Source organism: Eupeodes corollae, chromosome 3 (genome assembly GCF_945859685.1).
Source record: "Eupeodes corollae chromosome 3, idEupCoro1.1, whole genome shotgun sequence".
NCBI lineage: Eukaryota > Metazoa > Arthropoda > Insecta > Diptera > Syrphidae > Eupeodes > Eupeodes corollae.
The window spans coordinates 79,866,641-79,881,020 of NC_079149.1; the positions used below are offsets into that span (position 1 = coordinate 79,866,641).

At 31.6% G+C, this 14,380-nt stretch overlaps 1 protein-coding gene across 1 annotated transcript in view; it reads left to right on the forward strand.

The window, feature by feature from the left end:
* Positions 1–3,086: 3,086 nt before the first annotated feature.
* LOC129951629 (protein Fe65 homolog) overlaps positions 3,087–14,380 on the forward strand; it is a 40,825-nt gene continuing 29,531 nt past the window's right edge. Inside the window, exon 1 of the mRNA XM_056063875.1 lies at positions 3,087–3,198. The gene's annotated coding sequence lies outside the window, so the exon portion shown is untranslated. The remainder of the gene's footprint in view (positions 3,199–14,380) is intronic.

Genomic DNA, 14,380 nt, shown 5'->3' on the forward strand with positions numbered 1-14,380 from the left:
CAACGGACCAAGCCTTCCTCAACGAAGTAGAAACCTCCATCCAGTTCCAACTGCAAAGCCGATGAACTAGCAAATACCCATAAATTCTGCAATCCTGAGGAGATAGCTGAGATCATTAACAACTTGAAGCCGAAGAAGTCAACTGGAATGGACGGGATTTCCAACTATATCCTGAAAAGACTTCCTCAAGTTTTTTTGATAATCTTGACTATTATCATAAATAACTGCATCAACAACGGCTACTTTCCAAAAAAGTGGAAGACAGCCAAAGTAGTGGCAATCCCGAAGAAAGGCAGTACCAATATGATCTCCAACTACAGGCCTGTCTCATTCCTCAACAACATCAGCAAAATTCTGGAAGAAGTCATTTTAAGGAGACTGAAGAAATTCTGCAACGAGCATAGCATCATCCCCGACATGCAGTTTGGATTCCGACAGTCTCACTCAACGATCCATCCACTTCTAAAGTTTCAGTCTGACGCCACCGCTGCTCTCAATAACCACCGAGCCACATATGGATGCTTTCTGCATGTCGAGAAAGCTTCCGACAGCGTATGGATTGATGCTTTCATCCATAAACTCCGAATTTTTAATATCCCACAGCCAATAATAAAAATTTTGTTTTCTTTCTTTCAGAAACTTCTTCGTAGAAATAGATAGTTTCAAGTCAACGATTAGAGACGTAAAGGCTGGAATCGCCCAAGGATCGAAACTTGGACCGTTCCTCTACAGCCTGATGACATCTGACTAGCCATTGCCAACGGATTGTGAGAACCTGCTGTTTGCGGATGACTCACTCACCTATTCGTCCTCCATGTTTCCTACGATCGCAGCCCGAAGAGTAGAAGCACACATAAGCAGACTTTACGAGTACTAGCAGAAGTGGGGAATAAGGATAAATACCTCCAAATCGGAACTGGTGTGCTTCCGGAGACCTGTCACCAACAACAGCCGCAGATCGGCGGCAGTGGCCCGAAAACTTGTTCTGACGTTCCCGGATGGATCAAGGATTAAAGCCAAGAAGAACGCCAAATACCAGGGAATACATTTCAATGAGCTGCTGTGCTTCAAACCTCACTCTAAGACTGTGATAACAAAAGCCAACATCGCACTCCATCGAGTTCATCCTCTCTTGAAGAAGAAAACTGGATTAAGTAAACCAACGAAAATGTTGATATACAAACAACTGCTAAGACCGGTTATCACCTACGGTTTTCCGATATGGTTCACCATATCAAAAACTGTAATGGAAAGACTTAATGTCTTCGAGAGGAAGATACTAAGGATATGCACCGATCTACAATTCGACCGTCAACGACAGAAGCACTATTATTTTTTTTTTTTTTTTTTAATTCATTTTTATTAATTCATTCTTAAACCTATCTTAAAGCTAGCCGAAAATTCATAAAACTAGCCTAATTATCCATAACTTACAACTAACTTAATGGTCCCATACGGACACTCTAAGTTAAACTATAACACTTAAAACTAATGCCTTTCGGCCCTAAGAACTATTTTACTTCATTTAAATTTCATTTCATTTATTGTTGTATTTATTTATTTATTAATTATTTTTTTTTAATGCTTTTTGTTAATGTTTTTAATTTTTTTTTTTTTTTTTATTTTTTTTTTCGTGCCACCATGCCTATTCTACTTAAAACTAAACCCTACTACTATTAAACAAGTATGTTAGCCGGCCAAGTCTAAAAACCCCATCCCGACTACCCACTATCAAGTGCCGATTGAAGCCACCAAAACTGGTTCTCCTGCTTCACCCTATCAGTTCGGTCCCGTTCGGACACAGCCCTACTGAACCGAAGGAGCTCTGTTCCGCCTTGTGCCATGACGTCCCGATTGTACAGGAGTCGCCTATCCACGGTTCTTCGTCTGACGTGGTAGATTAACGGAACTGCCAATCTATACTGTATCAGACCGCATCTATCTAAAAAGAGGAATGCCTCTGGGGGAATGAAGCCGCTCAAGCGTGCACTCTCAAAATACTCGTCGTTCGGATAGAACGCCCCGAAAATTGAATTGTTGGTCGAAGACATAGCTCTTGCAATGTGACCTCGAACGAGTTTTATCACGAAATTGTCAATTCTGTTGATTCGAGCCCCGTTGTATAGGACCTCGTTGAAATAGTAATGCACATAAGAAGATTCGGCTGTTCCATATAAGCCGGTACTTCTCCATCTGGGAAGGGGCAACACATGACAACCATAAACGATCATTGACCGTATGAGGGCCATGTAGCAAATTACCTTCACTCTGGGGTCAAGCCGACTGCTGAAAGACAGAAGCACTATAGTAATAGTAGAGTGTACGAAAAAGCTGAAATCAAGCCACTTGACCAATTCCTTGCACAGGCAGCAAGGAAGATAATCACCAAAGTCGCCAGCCACCCTAACCAATTAATGAGAAGGATGGCTAATCAGGAACGGCACCCGGACCCGAGATACCTTTGTGGTATGAATATCTTGGACAAACTCGCCACTGACGACGATGTCTCCTTCTATGCTGGCCTAGAGTCAGCATACTACCGGACTGAACACCGCCACACACAACCAACCTCCATCAGGACAACCGGGACTGAACAACCCGAGATGAACCTCGCCAACGACACTTTTTTTAGCCATCGACTTCATGTTAAACACATGTTAAATTTTGAATTTCAATGGCCCCCTTTGTGCCAACAAATGTTTTAGTTAAAGTTATTGTTAAATATTATTTATGTTAGAATTAAGCCAAATGTATATACATTTGTATGGTTCAATAAATTAAAATGTAAACAAAAAAAACTTGAGTTATATGTGTACGTTTTTGTTTTCATTTTTAATAATGAATATAGTGTAATCAAGTTAAAATTAGTTTATTCACTATGCAATTTACTTTCTTTTAGTTTTAAACGAACTGCCCTTTCTGGACAGTATTGTAACATTATACGAACAAATGTAATCGAACATCCCTAAAGGACAGAATTCTCATATTGACCACATTCTTATATTCGTATTAAGAAATAACGTTTGAAAATATTTAATTTTGACGCATGCGTTTTGCTTTGACACAAAAACACAAGGAACAAACTTCCCTTGTTGATGTCATAGTACACACTATCTGCACCAATAACTTTTCAATCGTTGACTAAGCACAATTTGTACTTGCGTTTACATTTTGTAAGAGATTTTGTATTTGGATAAAGTAAGGAATTTTTCAAGTTTATAAAATATAAAGAAAACCTCAAACAATCAACTCGGATTAACAATTTATTTTATTTATCAAATTTGGTGTTTTTATGATTGCATTTTTAAACTTTTGATATTTATTTATATAATGTACATATACATAGTTAAAAATTATAAGAATTTCTATAAAATCGTTTAAATTTTCTTAGGCGTCTTCACTCCGATATTTTTAAATATTTGTATGGTTTCATCTCTGTTAAAGTTTAGATTAATAATTATTTTTAAAGTTTAGCATTCGAGTTCGAGATCCTTAACAAATTCTTTTGCACTGCTGTAGACATCTTGTTATGTAGAGATACTTCTTTGGGGTGAAAAGTTTTTTCTTTTTTTTGTATTGTATTGTGAAATAACTTATATACATTATCGCAAGCAGTGGTTTAGTAAATGCACTCAAAAATCAATGCACCCCCAAAGAAGGTGGAAATAATTAATTATGTTTTTGAAACATTTTGTTCAGTACTTATTTTAGCCTACTTCTTATATTTTACTAACACACGAAAATTAAACTATCTTAACCCGAATCAATAAAAATCTATCAAGGAAAAGGTGATTGAAAAACCTTGCGTTTATATGTAAAATGTAGGTATGAATTTTTTCTCTTCAACACCATCTCAATGGCATTTTCCAAGAATATGATTCATGAAATTTGTTTTTTCTTTGTACGTTCTAGAAATAAATTCACCGATAAAACTTTGTGTATGAAGATACATTTTTTTAGTAAAAGGACATTATTTAGGTGCATTCGTTTTTTTAATCCTAGTTACTTTTTAGTGTGGGTGAAATTTTAAGAGACAACTGTAAGAGCTTCATCTGTAGCTCATATCTGAATTGTCAACTATTCATTGGCAAAACAACATTCGCCCATCAAAAACAATTTTCACGTCAAAATTTATTGGTCATATTTTAGATATTGTATTTGGGACGTTATGATTTTTTTTTAATTGTTTGTGAATAATTTGTGACAGTTTCAAATTTATCGTGCAATGTTTTCTATGTGTGTAAGTCTATTGAGCTTGAAGGGGACTTGTAAACAAATGTCTATTGCATGAGTTATAGTTAGTTGTTAATTAACTTGAATATTTTATTGCTTAATTTGTTGTTATTTAACAGTCGATTGATTGTTACAAAGTGCATCTTGTCATTTTACACTGTTCATGTTTTTTGGTTGCTTTATTTAACTCTAATAAATATGCCACAGACAATGGGCAGGTTCAGACAACATACGGGACTTCATTTGCAGTCAACTTCATTATTTGAACGTAAATTTTACAAGTGTCATTAATTTCAAATTCAGAACTTTTCTTCACAATTTTCTACTTTAAGTTTATCGTACAAAAACTACAAGAAACATTATTGTCTACAAAACACTCCTCAGTAAAGCTACAAGTCCTTAACAATTTGTATTCATATTCAATTTGTATACATACATATATCACTACTTATTAACTTCTCATAGGAAGTTATTGTAATGGGTCCGATTTGTCAAATTAAAAATTTTGACATTTCTCGACGTTTCAAGGTCCCTAAAGTCGAAATAAAAGATTTTTTTAAAGATGTCTGTCCGTGCGTGTGTACGTACGTTTGTACCTTCGCGACGTTTTTTTCGTCGTCCATAGCTCAAGAACCAGAAGAGATATCGACTCCAAATAAACTTTGTTATACAGATAATAAGGCAGAAAGATGCAGAAAGGGCTCTCAAGAAAATTGCGTGGGTGTTTTTTTTTACCATAGCAGTTTGAAAAAAAGGTGAACATTTTGGTTAACCTTAAATATCTTACGAACCAAAAACGCTAGAGACTTGAATTAAATTTTATATAATATATTGTAACGTAATACCAAACTGGTATATTTTTTTGAAAAAAAAAAAACAATATAACGGTTTTTTATAAATCAATAAAACTGAAAAAAAAATTTGTCACCTCCAAAATTTTACGACTGAAATATGATTTCATCTCTAAAACAATTTTGTGCAACGAAGAATAATGTTTTTGACATCTGATAAAATTTTGAGAAAAATTTAATTGATAGTTTTTTTTACAAAAAATAAAAACCTAAAAAAAAATGTATAAAAGTCGGTAAAAATTGATTTTCGACTCAAATATCTTTTCAAAACTTTGAGATATTGGCTTTAATTTACTTTTATCTTTCAAAACATCTTGTTTTCAACATTCAGTTAAAGTTTGAAAAAAATCGATTATACAGTTTTTGTACAAAAAATTAAAAACGGAAAAAAAAAATTAACAAAAGTTCGTAAAAAATGATTTTCGACTCAAATATCTTATAAAAACTTTGAGATAATAGGTTTTAACTAATTTTTTCTTATAAGAAATATTGTTTTCAACATTAGGACAAATTTTGAGAAAAATCTAATGGACATTTTTTTTACAAAAAATAAAAACCTGAAAAAAATGTATAAAAGTTGGTAAAAATTGATTTTCGACTCAAATATCTCTTCAAAAATTTTAAATATTGGCTTCAAACTAATTTTATCTTATAAGAAATATCGTTTGCAACATTTGGTAAAATTTTTAAAAAATTCGAATTGACAGTTTTTTTACAAAAAATAAAACTCTAAAAAAAACAGTACCTACTAAAACTTGGTAAAAATTTACTTTCGGCTCAAATAGCTTTTCAAAAATTAAAAATATTGGCTTCAAACTTATTTTATTTCAGAGAAAATATTGTTTTCAATATTCAGTAATTTTTATATAAAAATCCAGCAGTCCGTTTTTTTCATAAAAAATAAAATCTACAAAAAATAATGCTCAAATTTGGTAAAAACACATATAGACAAACTTTTAAGCAAGACAAATCGACAGACGGGATGGGAAGTTATCAGTGTGGGTCGCATCCCAGCCTCTTTTTTTTCCCAAATTTACAAGGAACCCTTTTACAGGAAGAATTAAACGGAGTTGTGGAGTAATAAAGTTCAGCTTTCAGTTGAATGAACAAACATGATCAAGTGTCATTTTGACAGAATTTAACTTGACATGATAGTTAGGGAGATTTTTCTTGACTAACTTTCCAGTCAACTTTTCATTAAAGTTGCCTTAATTGGAAGATAATTTCTTGGCAGCTGGCCAATCAGATACTAGAAACTAGTCTTACTTTCAAGTCCCTTATGTCGACCGAACCTGTCCTCAAAACTATTAAAAATTCTTTATTAAGCCACAACAAAAAAATAAAAATAGAGGGTCCTATATTGGAAGTGTTCGGTAACTTGGAAATTGACTTTACTAAGCATTAATTTCTTATCCTGAAAAAACAATGGTCGCATTCACAAAGCTAGTAGCTACGTAGTCAAATGATTCTGATTGGATAAATCTATCTACAAAAGTAGTTGAAATTTCCCCTCCGACGTAGTGTAAAATATTCGGTTACAAATTTAGTGGAGAATGATTTTGACGTTTCACAATCAGCTGCTCGGTAAACCATACGAATTCAAAATGAAATAAATCGTTCAGTATTTAAATACTAATATAAATCATTTAAATTGTATCTTAAATTTGATTTTATTGAATTTAAAAAATTTAAAATAAAACATGTTTCTTATTTTATATATTTGCATTTGTCAATAATATGACAGGACAGTTCGCTTTGTGAATGCGACCAGAGCTAGTAGCTACGTAGTCAAATGATTCTGATTTTCTAAATCTAACTACAAAAGTAGTTGAAATTTCCCCTCCAACGTAGTGTAAACATTTCGGCTACAAAGTTAGTGCACATAGGTTTTGACGTTTCACAATCAGCTGCTCGGTAAGGACACAAGAATTCAAAATGAAATGAATCTTTCGGTATTTATATATGTACAAATATAAATCAATTATATTATATTTGGTTTTATTGAATTGAAAAAAAAACTTTAAAGTTCTGAAAACAAAAATGTTTCTTATTTTATATATTTGTATTTGTCATTAATATGACAGTTCCGGATTGACTAGCTTTGTAGTGCAATTTTGCATTCACAAAGTGACACATAGTCACTAGCTTTGTGAATGCGCCCAATGCTTACTTCTTGATTATATATCTTGTCACATAACGAATTTCTTACAGATTTTGTAAAGGGTGTTTTTAAGTTGACATTAAAGCAGCAAACTAGAAAGTAGAAAACATTTTACTGTGAACTTGAGTCAGCAATTAATGTTTGATATATTAATTGCTGACCAATTTAGAGTGTGAAAGAATCAAGTTACATTTGATTTTCTCAAAGTTCCGCAGAGGTTGCTGCCTTCTTCAGAGAAACTTTACTGTGCAAAAGAAAGTACATAAAAACATAGTATAGTAGCAATTGTATGACTATTTTAAAAGAGACTCACACATATACAGTGGTGGATAAGAATTTAGCACAGTTGTTAAAGAAAATAAAAACCATTTAATTTTCAATTTGTTTTCTTATTATGAAATTAGTTATATTTTATTTACATTACGTATGCATAGCACTGTTTTCATAGTACTTCATCAAATATGTTTAACATCAATTTCATCAGTTTCTTGATAAAATTTTACTTACTGTTATCAATTCTAAGTTTTTCTTAGTATTTGGTAGGGAACCCTTTATTTTGCAGTACAGAAGCAATTCTTCTTGGCGAACTTTTAACCACTGCCTCACATCGTGACTTTGGAATTGCATACCAAGCATTTTGAATCTCCCGACAAAATTGTGTTAAATTGGTTGGTATTTTTTTGCTCAATGTGATGTTCAACATCATTCCACAAATTCTCGATCGGGTGATTGTGCTGGCCACTTCAAAACGTCAATTTATTCACCTCTAAGGCACACTTCACTAACTTTGAAGTGTGTTTACGGTCGTCGTCGTGCATGAAGCGCCATAATAATGGCAAATTGTCTTCTGCGTAGGGTATCATATGATCCAACAGTAAATCTCTGTACACGTTCTGGTCTATTTTGGTGTCAATTTTTACGATCGGGCCAACGTCGGCCGTGCCATGAAAAAGCAGCCCAGACTATAACGTTGCCTCCACCAGGATATCTCTGTATACGTTCTGCTCTATTTTAGTGTCAATTTTTACGATCGGGCCAACGCCGGCCGCCGTGCCATGAAAAGCAGCCCAGACTATAACGTTGCACAGTGGTGCGAGAGCGGAAAAAGTCTTTTTAAGAAGTCATTTTTATCCTTTTAAATTTTATGTTTAAGTACTCTTATATAACCCGAGCGTATGATTTAAAAGTATTTTTCAACATATATATTGTATGTTCTGATTTACAAGCCCTCAAAGTTGAAAAATAATTTTACTCAAATCGCGAACCGTATTTTCAACAAATTTTGAGATGTTTTTTTCCGAAGTTCCTTTAAATAAATTCTCTAGCTTCTTAAATAATTTAATTGGTCTATTTTCGATTATCTAAAATTAAAAAAAAAAAATGATTATTTATAAAAGATACCTTCTATAAGTAGTCTGAAGCTTAAGTACTAGGAAAAAATGTGTTTTTTTTAAACTTTTTGATTTAAAAAAAAAGCTCCAAAAGACTCCAAGAAAGTAAGTATGCCAGCATATGCTCCATGCATTTATGTAAAAGCACAGAAAAAATCAGCTGCAGATACGTGCAGATGTGGAAGTTATGATCAAAAATGTTTCACTGAATCGGATTTCAAAAAACTGCGTTTTGACGGTGCTGTTTACCAAAAAGTTTGATTTCTTCGTTATTAATTGTCAGAATGAACTGGTTAAGCCCATTATTTTAAGAAAAAATGTCAAACTTTATTTTAAAAATAAAACAAAATTAATATATTGACACAGGTCTGAGAATTTCGATTTTTGCGAAACCATTTATTTCTGCCCGGAAAAATTTTTCAACTTTGAACTCAATTTTCTTGGAAAGAACACACGAAAAGCAATATAGTTTTATGATATTTTAAATTATATGATAGAGCTTAAAAAAAATAAAGAAAAGGATTAGGGATAAACCTTTATTTTTTTAGTTTTTTGCTAAAAGTAGGGCAGGTAGAAATAAAAAAGGTGTTATTTTTAAAGTTTTATTGCTTTGTTTTTGTTGTGTATTGCGTAATTTTGTATTACCTGTCTTATTAGAATAAAATCTCTTACTTTAATCTATATATATAAAGGATTAAATTAAAAAAAGTCAGTTTTTAGGCCACAGGCAAAAAAGAAAATACTTCCAATCAGCGCAGACGCTAAAAATCTCATTTTAGCGTCATAAAATTACTACTTCATAATTGTTTTTATTTATTTTTTGTATGTATTTATCTATTTATTTATTTAATTTTATAATATACATAGTTAGTAATAATATTTTGTTCAAAATAAAAAGTTAAGATTTTACTAAAAAAAAACTTTTATTTAAATATAACATCAAAAGCCTCAAATTTTAGAAAAATGTCAATAACTTTGTTTATAATTTTTTTTTTCAACCAAATTTTGAACAAATATGTATAAGACTAATCTTAACATGTATGCCAAATTTTATTTAAATCCGTTGAACCGTTCAGATTTTACAGACTTTTTTCCGCTCTCCCATACAAACCGAACCACTGTGCGTTGCCTCCACCGTGTTTCACCATCTTAATGGTGTACCTTGGATCATATTATCTGTTTTTGGACGCCATACATATTTTTTTCCATCCGACACGAACCGGCAAAATTTGGATTCATCGCTCCAGAACACGTTTTTCCAAAAACTATTTGGTTTGTCTAAGTGCTTTGGCAAACTGTAACCTAGATTTCAGATTTTTTCTGATACAAGCGATTTTCTCTGAGCAACGCACCCACGTAGATTGTTTTCATTTAATCGGTGTCTTATGGTCCTTGAGGAAACATTTACTCCATAGTTCGTTGAAAGCTCTCTTCTTATGGCACTGAAGGTCTTAAACGGATCCTTGGCCTATAACCTATAAATAATTCTATCTTCATTTGTAGTTGTCTTTCTGGCCCGGGGGTTTTGTTTAACGTTTTCAACCATTCCAAACTTTTTGAAATGACGTAGGGCATTATAAACCAGCTTCTAACAACTTAGAAATGTCTGCTACCATCCGCCCTTTTGACTTCGTTTTCAAGATCAGACTTCATTTTCCTTTGAGAAAAATTTTCCTTTTGCCATAACTAATTATTTTTTTTTGTTTAAATACATATAGATTATTAAAGGAATATTTAATTACCTCAAAAATTATTATTTTCTTAAAAAAAAAAACACAAAAATCAAAAATCAAAAATACACTCTTTGATTGCAAAACGGGCTAAATATATGTCCAGCTAAAAACAACGCAAACCACAAACAATCTTCATTTTTCGCAAAACGGTATTTTACTTTTCAATCATTTACACATTTTTATTACCATATAAGGTAGTCATCGTAACAACATAAAACGAACCGTTACTTGCAAGTAGTAAAAAAAATTGAAAGTACAAAATTGTTGAACTTCTTTCAATGTGCTAAATTCGTGTCCACCACTGTATGCATGTACAAATGTATGTATCTAAAAAAAAAACTTATTTTAACTTCAAAAAATAAAATTCAGTCTTGTGCTTTATAAAACTTAAAAATAAAAAGAGGCTGGGATGCGACCCACACTGATAACTTCCCATCCCGTCTGTCGATTTGTCTTGCTTAAAAGTTTGTCTATATGTACTAGTATCAATTTTACCAAATTTGCGTACTATTTTTTTATGAAAAACGGACTGTTGGATTTTTATATAAAAATCACTGAATATCGAAAACAATATTTTCTGTAAAATAAAATAAGTTTGAAGCCAATATTTTTAATTTTTGAAAAGCTATTTGAGTCGAAAGTAAATTTTTACCAAGTTTTAGTATTGTTTTTTTTAGAGTTTTATTTTTTGTAAAAAAACCGTCAATTCGATTTTCTTCAAAATTCTATCGAATGTTGAAAACAATATTTTCTATAAGATAAAATTAGTTTGAAGCCAATATTTTATAGTTTTGAAAAGATATTTGAGTCGAAAATCGTTTTTTACCAACTTTTGGTAAAATTTTTTTTAGGTATTTAATTTTTTGTACAAAAACTGTCAATTCGATTTTTCTCAACATCTTTCAGAATGCTTAAAACAGTATTTCTTATAAGATAAAATAAGTTTGAAGTCTAACTTTCAAGTTTTTGAAAAGATATTTGAATCCATATTCAACTTTTACCAAACTTTTGTTAATTTTTGTTCGGTTTTTAATTTTTTTATAAAAAAACTGTCAATTCGATTTTGTTCAAAATTTTACTGAATGTTGACAACAATATTTTTTGAAAGATAAAAGTAAATTAAAGCCAATATCTCAAAGTTTTGAAAAGATATTTGAGTCGAAAATCAATTTTTACCAACTTTTATTAATTTTTTTTAGGTTTTTATTTTTTGTAAAAAAAACTGTTAATTCGATTTTTTTCAAAATTTTATCAGATTTCAAAAACATTATTCTCCGTTGCTCAAAATTGTTTTGGAGATGAAATCATATGTAAGTCGTTAAATTTAGGAGGTGACAAATTTTGTTTCAGTTTTTTTGATTTAGAAAAAAAAAACCGTTAGATAGATTTTTTTTAAAAAATATATTTCTTTTGAGATCACGTTACAGTTTATTATATAAATTTAAATTCAAGTCTCTAGCGTTTTTGGTTCGTAAGATATTTAGGGTTAACCAAAATTTTCACCTTTTTTTTAAACTGCTATGGTAAAAAAACCACCCACGCAATTTTCTTGAGAGCCCTTTCTGCATCTTTCTGCCTTATTATCTGTATAAAAAAATTTATTTGAAGTCGATATCTCTCCTGGTTCTTGAGCTATGGACAACGAAAAAAACGTCGCGAACGTACGGACGTACGAACGTACGTACACACGCACGCACAGACATCTTTCTAAAAATCTTTTATTTCGATTCTAGGGACCTTGAAACGTCGAGAAATGTCAAAATTTTCAATTTGACAAATCGGACCCATTACAATAACTTCCTATGGGAAGTTAATAACCTCTAACTGTTTGTTAATTATTTTACGTCACAAGTAGAAAACTGCAAACAATGAGATGTATGAATATAAAAGTTTATAATATTACCTTTATATAAGCTTACTGCATAATGATTTACTTAGTTTATACCAAGTTAGAAAAGCAACAAAAAAAAAGAAGGACGAAATCAAAACTGTACCACCTATTTAGCGACATATGTATTAAGGCAAAGCTACCTAACTACTTACATCCCGATATGTGAATCTTTGAAAGTACTTACATGTACATAAGTATAAGTAGTATTGACATTCAAATTTTAGATTGTAAGTTTAGGAAATAGGTAAAAAGAAAGCTATGTTCAGGATTTTTAAGTCAAACTCCTACACTTTTTCGGGAATTGTTTCTTTTTTTTAAGGAATAGTATACTATTATATTACAATACATGTGTGTTTATAAACCTCTACGCCCATATTTTTAAGTTTCTTCAAAACCAGTTTTACGGCAAATTCAAAAATAAAATGGTTTTGAGTTTTACATTTTTCAGAATTTTGATTTTAATATCAATACAAATACTATTTCCATTTTATTTACAAATCAAATTTTTGAAAAACTTAAAACTTGAAGTCCCTTGAATGAATCTATTTTTGGAGAAACTCAAAAACATGGGAGTTAAATTACCTACTGTAAAGTGTCAGAAAGGTTAAAAACCTTTTCTAACAAACATATGTCCTTAGTTTATTTTTTACTTGAGGTACGTGAGACTGAACCCGAGAATGAAAAAATGTACATCTGTTAAAAATTATATTCAATCCGAAAAACATAAGAACCCCGCCCAGCACGTTGCACCTTTGAAAGTACGCCAAGATCGAATGGCTGCGTTCAATCTCGTGTTGGATAGGGTATCTTGGATAGGTGTATTTTTAGATACCTTGTTGAACGAGTTGGATAGCTGTCAAAAAATAAAAAAACATCAACTGTTCACAAAATGGAGAGAAACATTTAAGCTTCGAAGTCAAAATTGTTGTAAGATAAAACATTTAATGGATAATTCAACTGATTCGTCGGATTGGTCATATACAAAACGAGAACATAATAAGTCAATTTTTATGTTTCAAAAAATAGATCATAATTACCTTCTAAAATTCGGAGGCAAATAGCTTCTTCATCGTCTATTATGTGCAGAACATCCTCAAATACAACTTTTACTTCATCTTCATTTGGTATCTTTTTGTTTACCAACAAATACAAAAGGCTGAAATCAATTTTCAAGTTGCTTGAAATTCAACCATGTGTTGAATCAGCTGTTCTGTCAGATACCTACATACCCCAGAAATTCTTGGATACCTTTGGATTACTTTTTTTGACATATCAGCTGTTTTTGATCAGCTGTTATTTTACACTTAAAACACTAACAAAAACAGATCCGGATACCTTATCTGTCTGAGATTGCACGCAGCCAATGAGTCGTTAGCCAATTTTTATGGAAATATGTCTGAAGTTACCAAAATGTACAGAAGTGACAAAAACAAATTGTGAGATATGCGTTTTAGGATTAGGTTATAATATACAAAATGACTTTTTTAGATCGTTGAACACAGCATACATTTTTTCCCCCATTGTTACCGTTATGTCACAAACTTGATGTTGATTACAATAATTTATAAAATTCGGAAAAATATGTGATTCTTTATTTTTAACTTCCCATAGGAAGTTATTGTAATGGGTCCGATTTGTCAAATTGAAAATTTTGACATTTCTCGACGTTTCAAGGTCCCTAGAGTCGAAATAAAAGATTTTTAGAAAGATGTCTGTGCGTGAGTGTGTACGTACGTTTGTACGTCCGTACGTTCGCGACGTTTTTTTCGTCCTCCACAGCTCAAGAACCAGGAGAGATATCGACTTAATTTGTTAAAAATTAAATTTTGTTATACAGATAATAAGGCAGAAAGATGCAGAAAGGGCTCTCAAGAAAATTGCGTTTGTGGTTTTTTTACCATAGCAGTTTGAAAAAAGGGTGAACATTTTGGTTAACCCTAAATATCTTAGGAACAAAAAACGCTAGAGACTTGAATTAAATTTTATATAATATATTGTAACGTGATACCAAACAGGTATATTTTTTGAAAAAAAAAGTCCATATAACGGTTTTTTTTATAAATCAATAAAACTGAAAAAAAAATTTGTCACCTCCAAAATTTAACGACTGAAATATGATT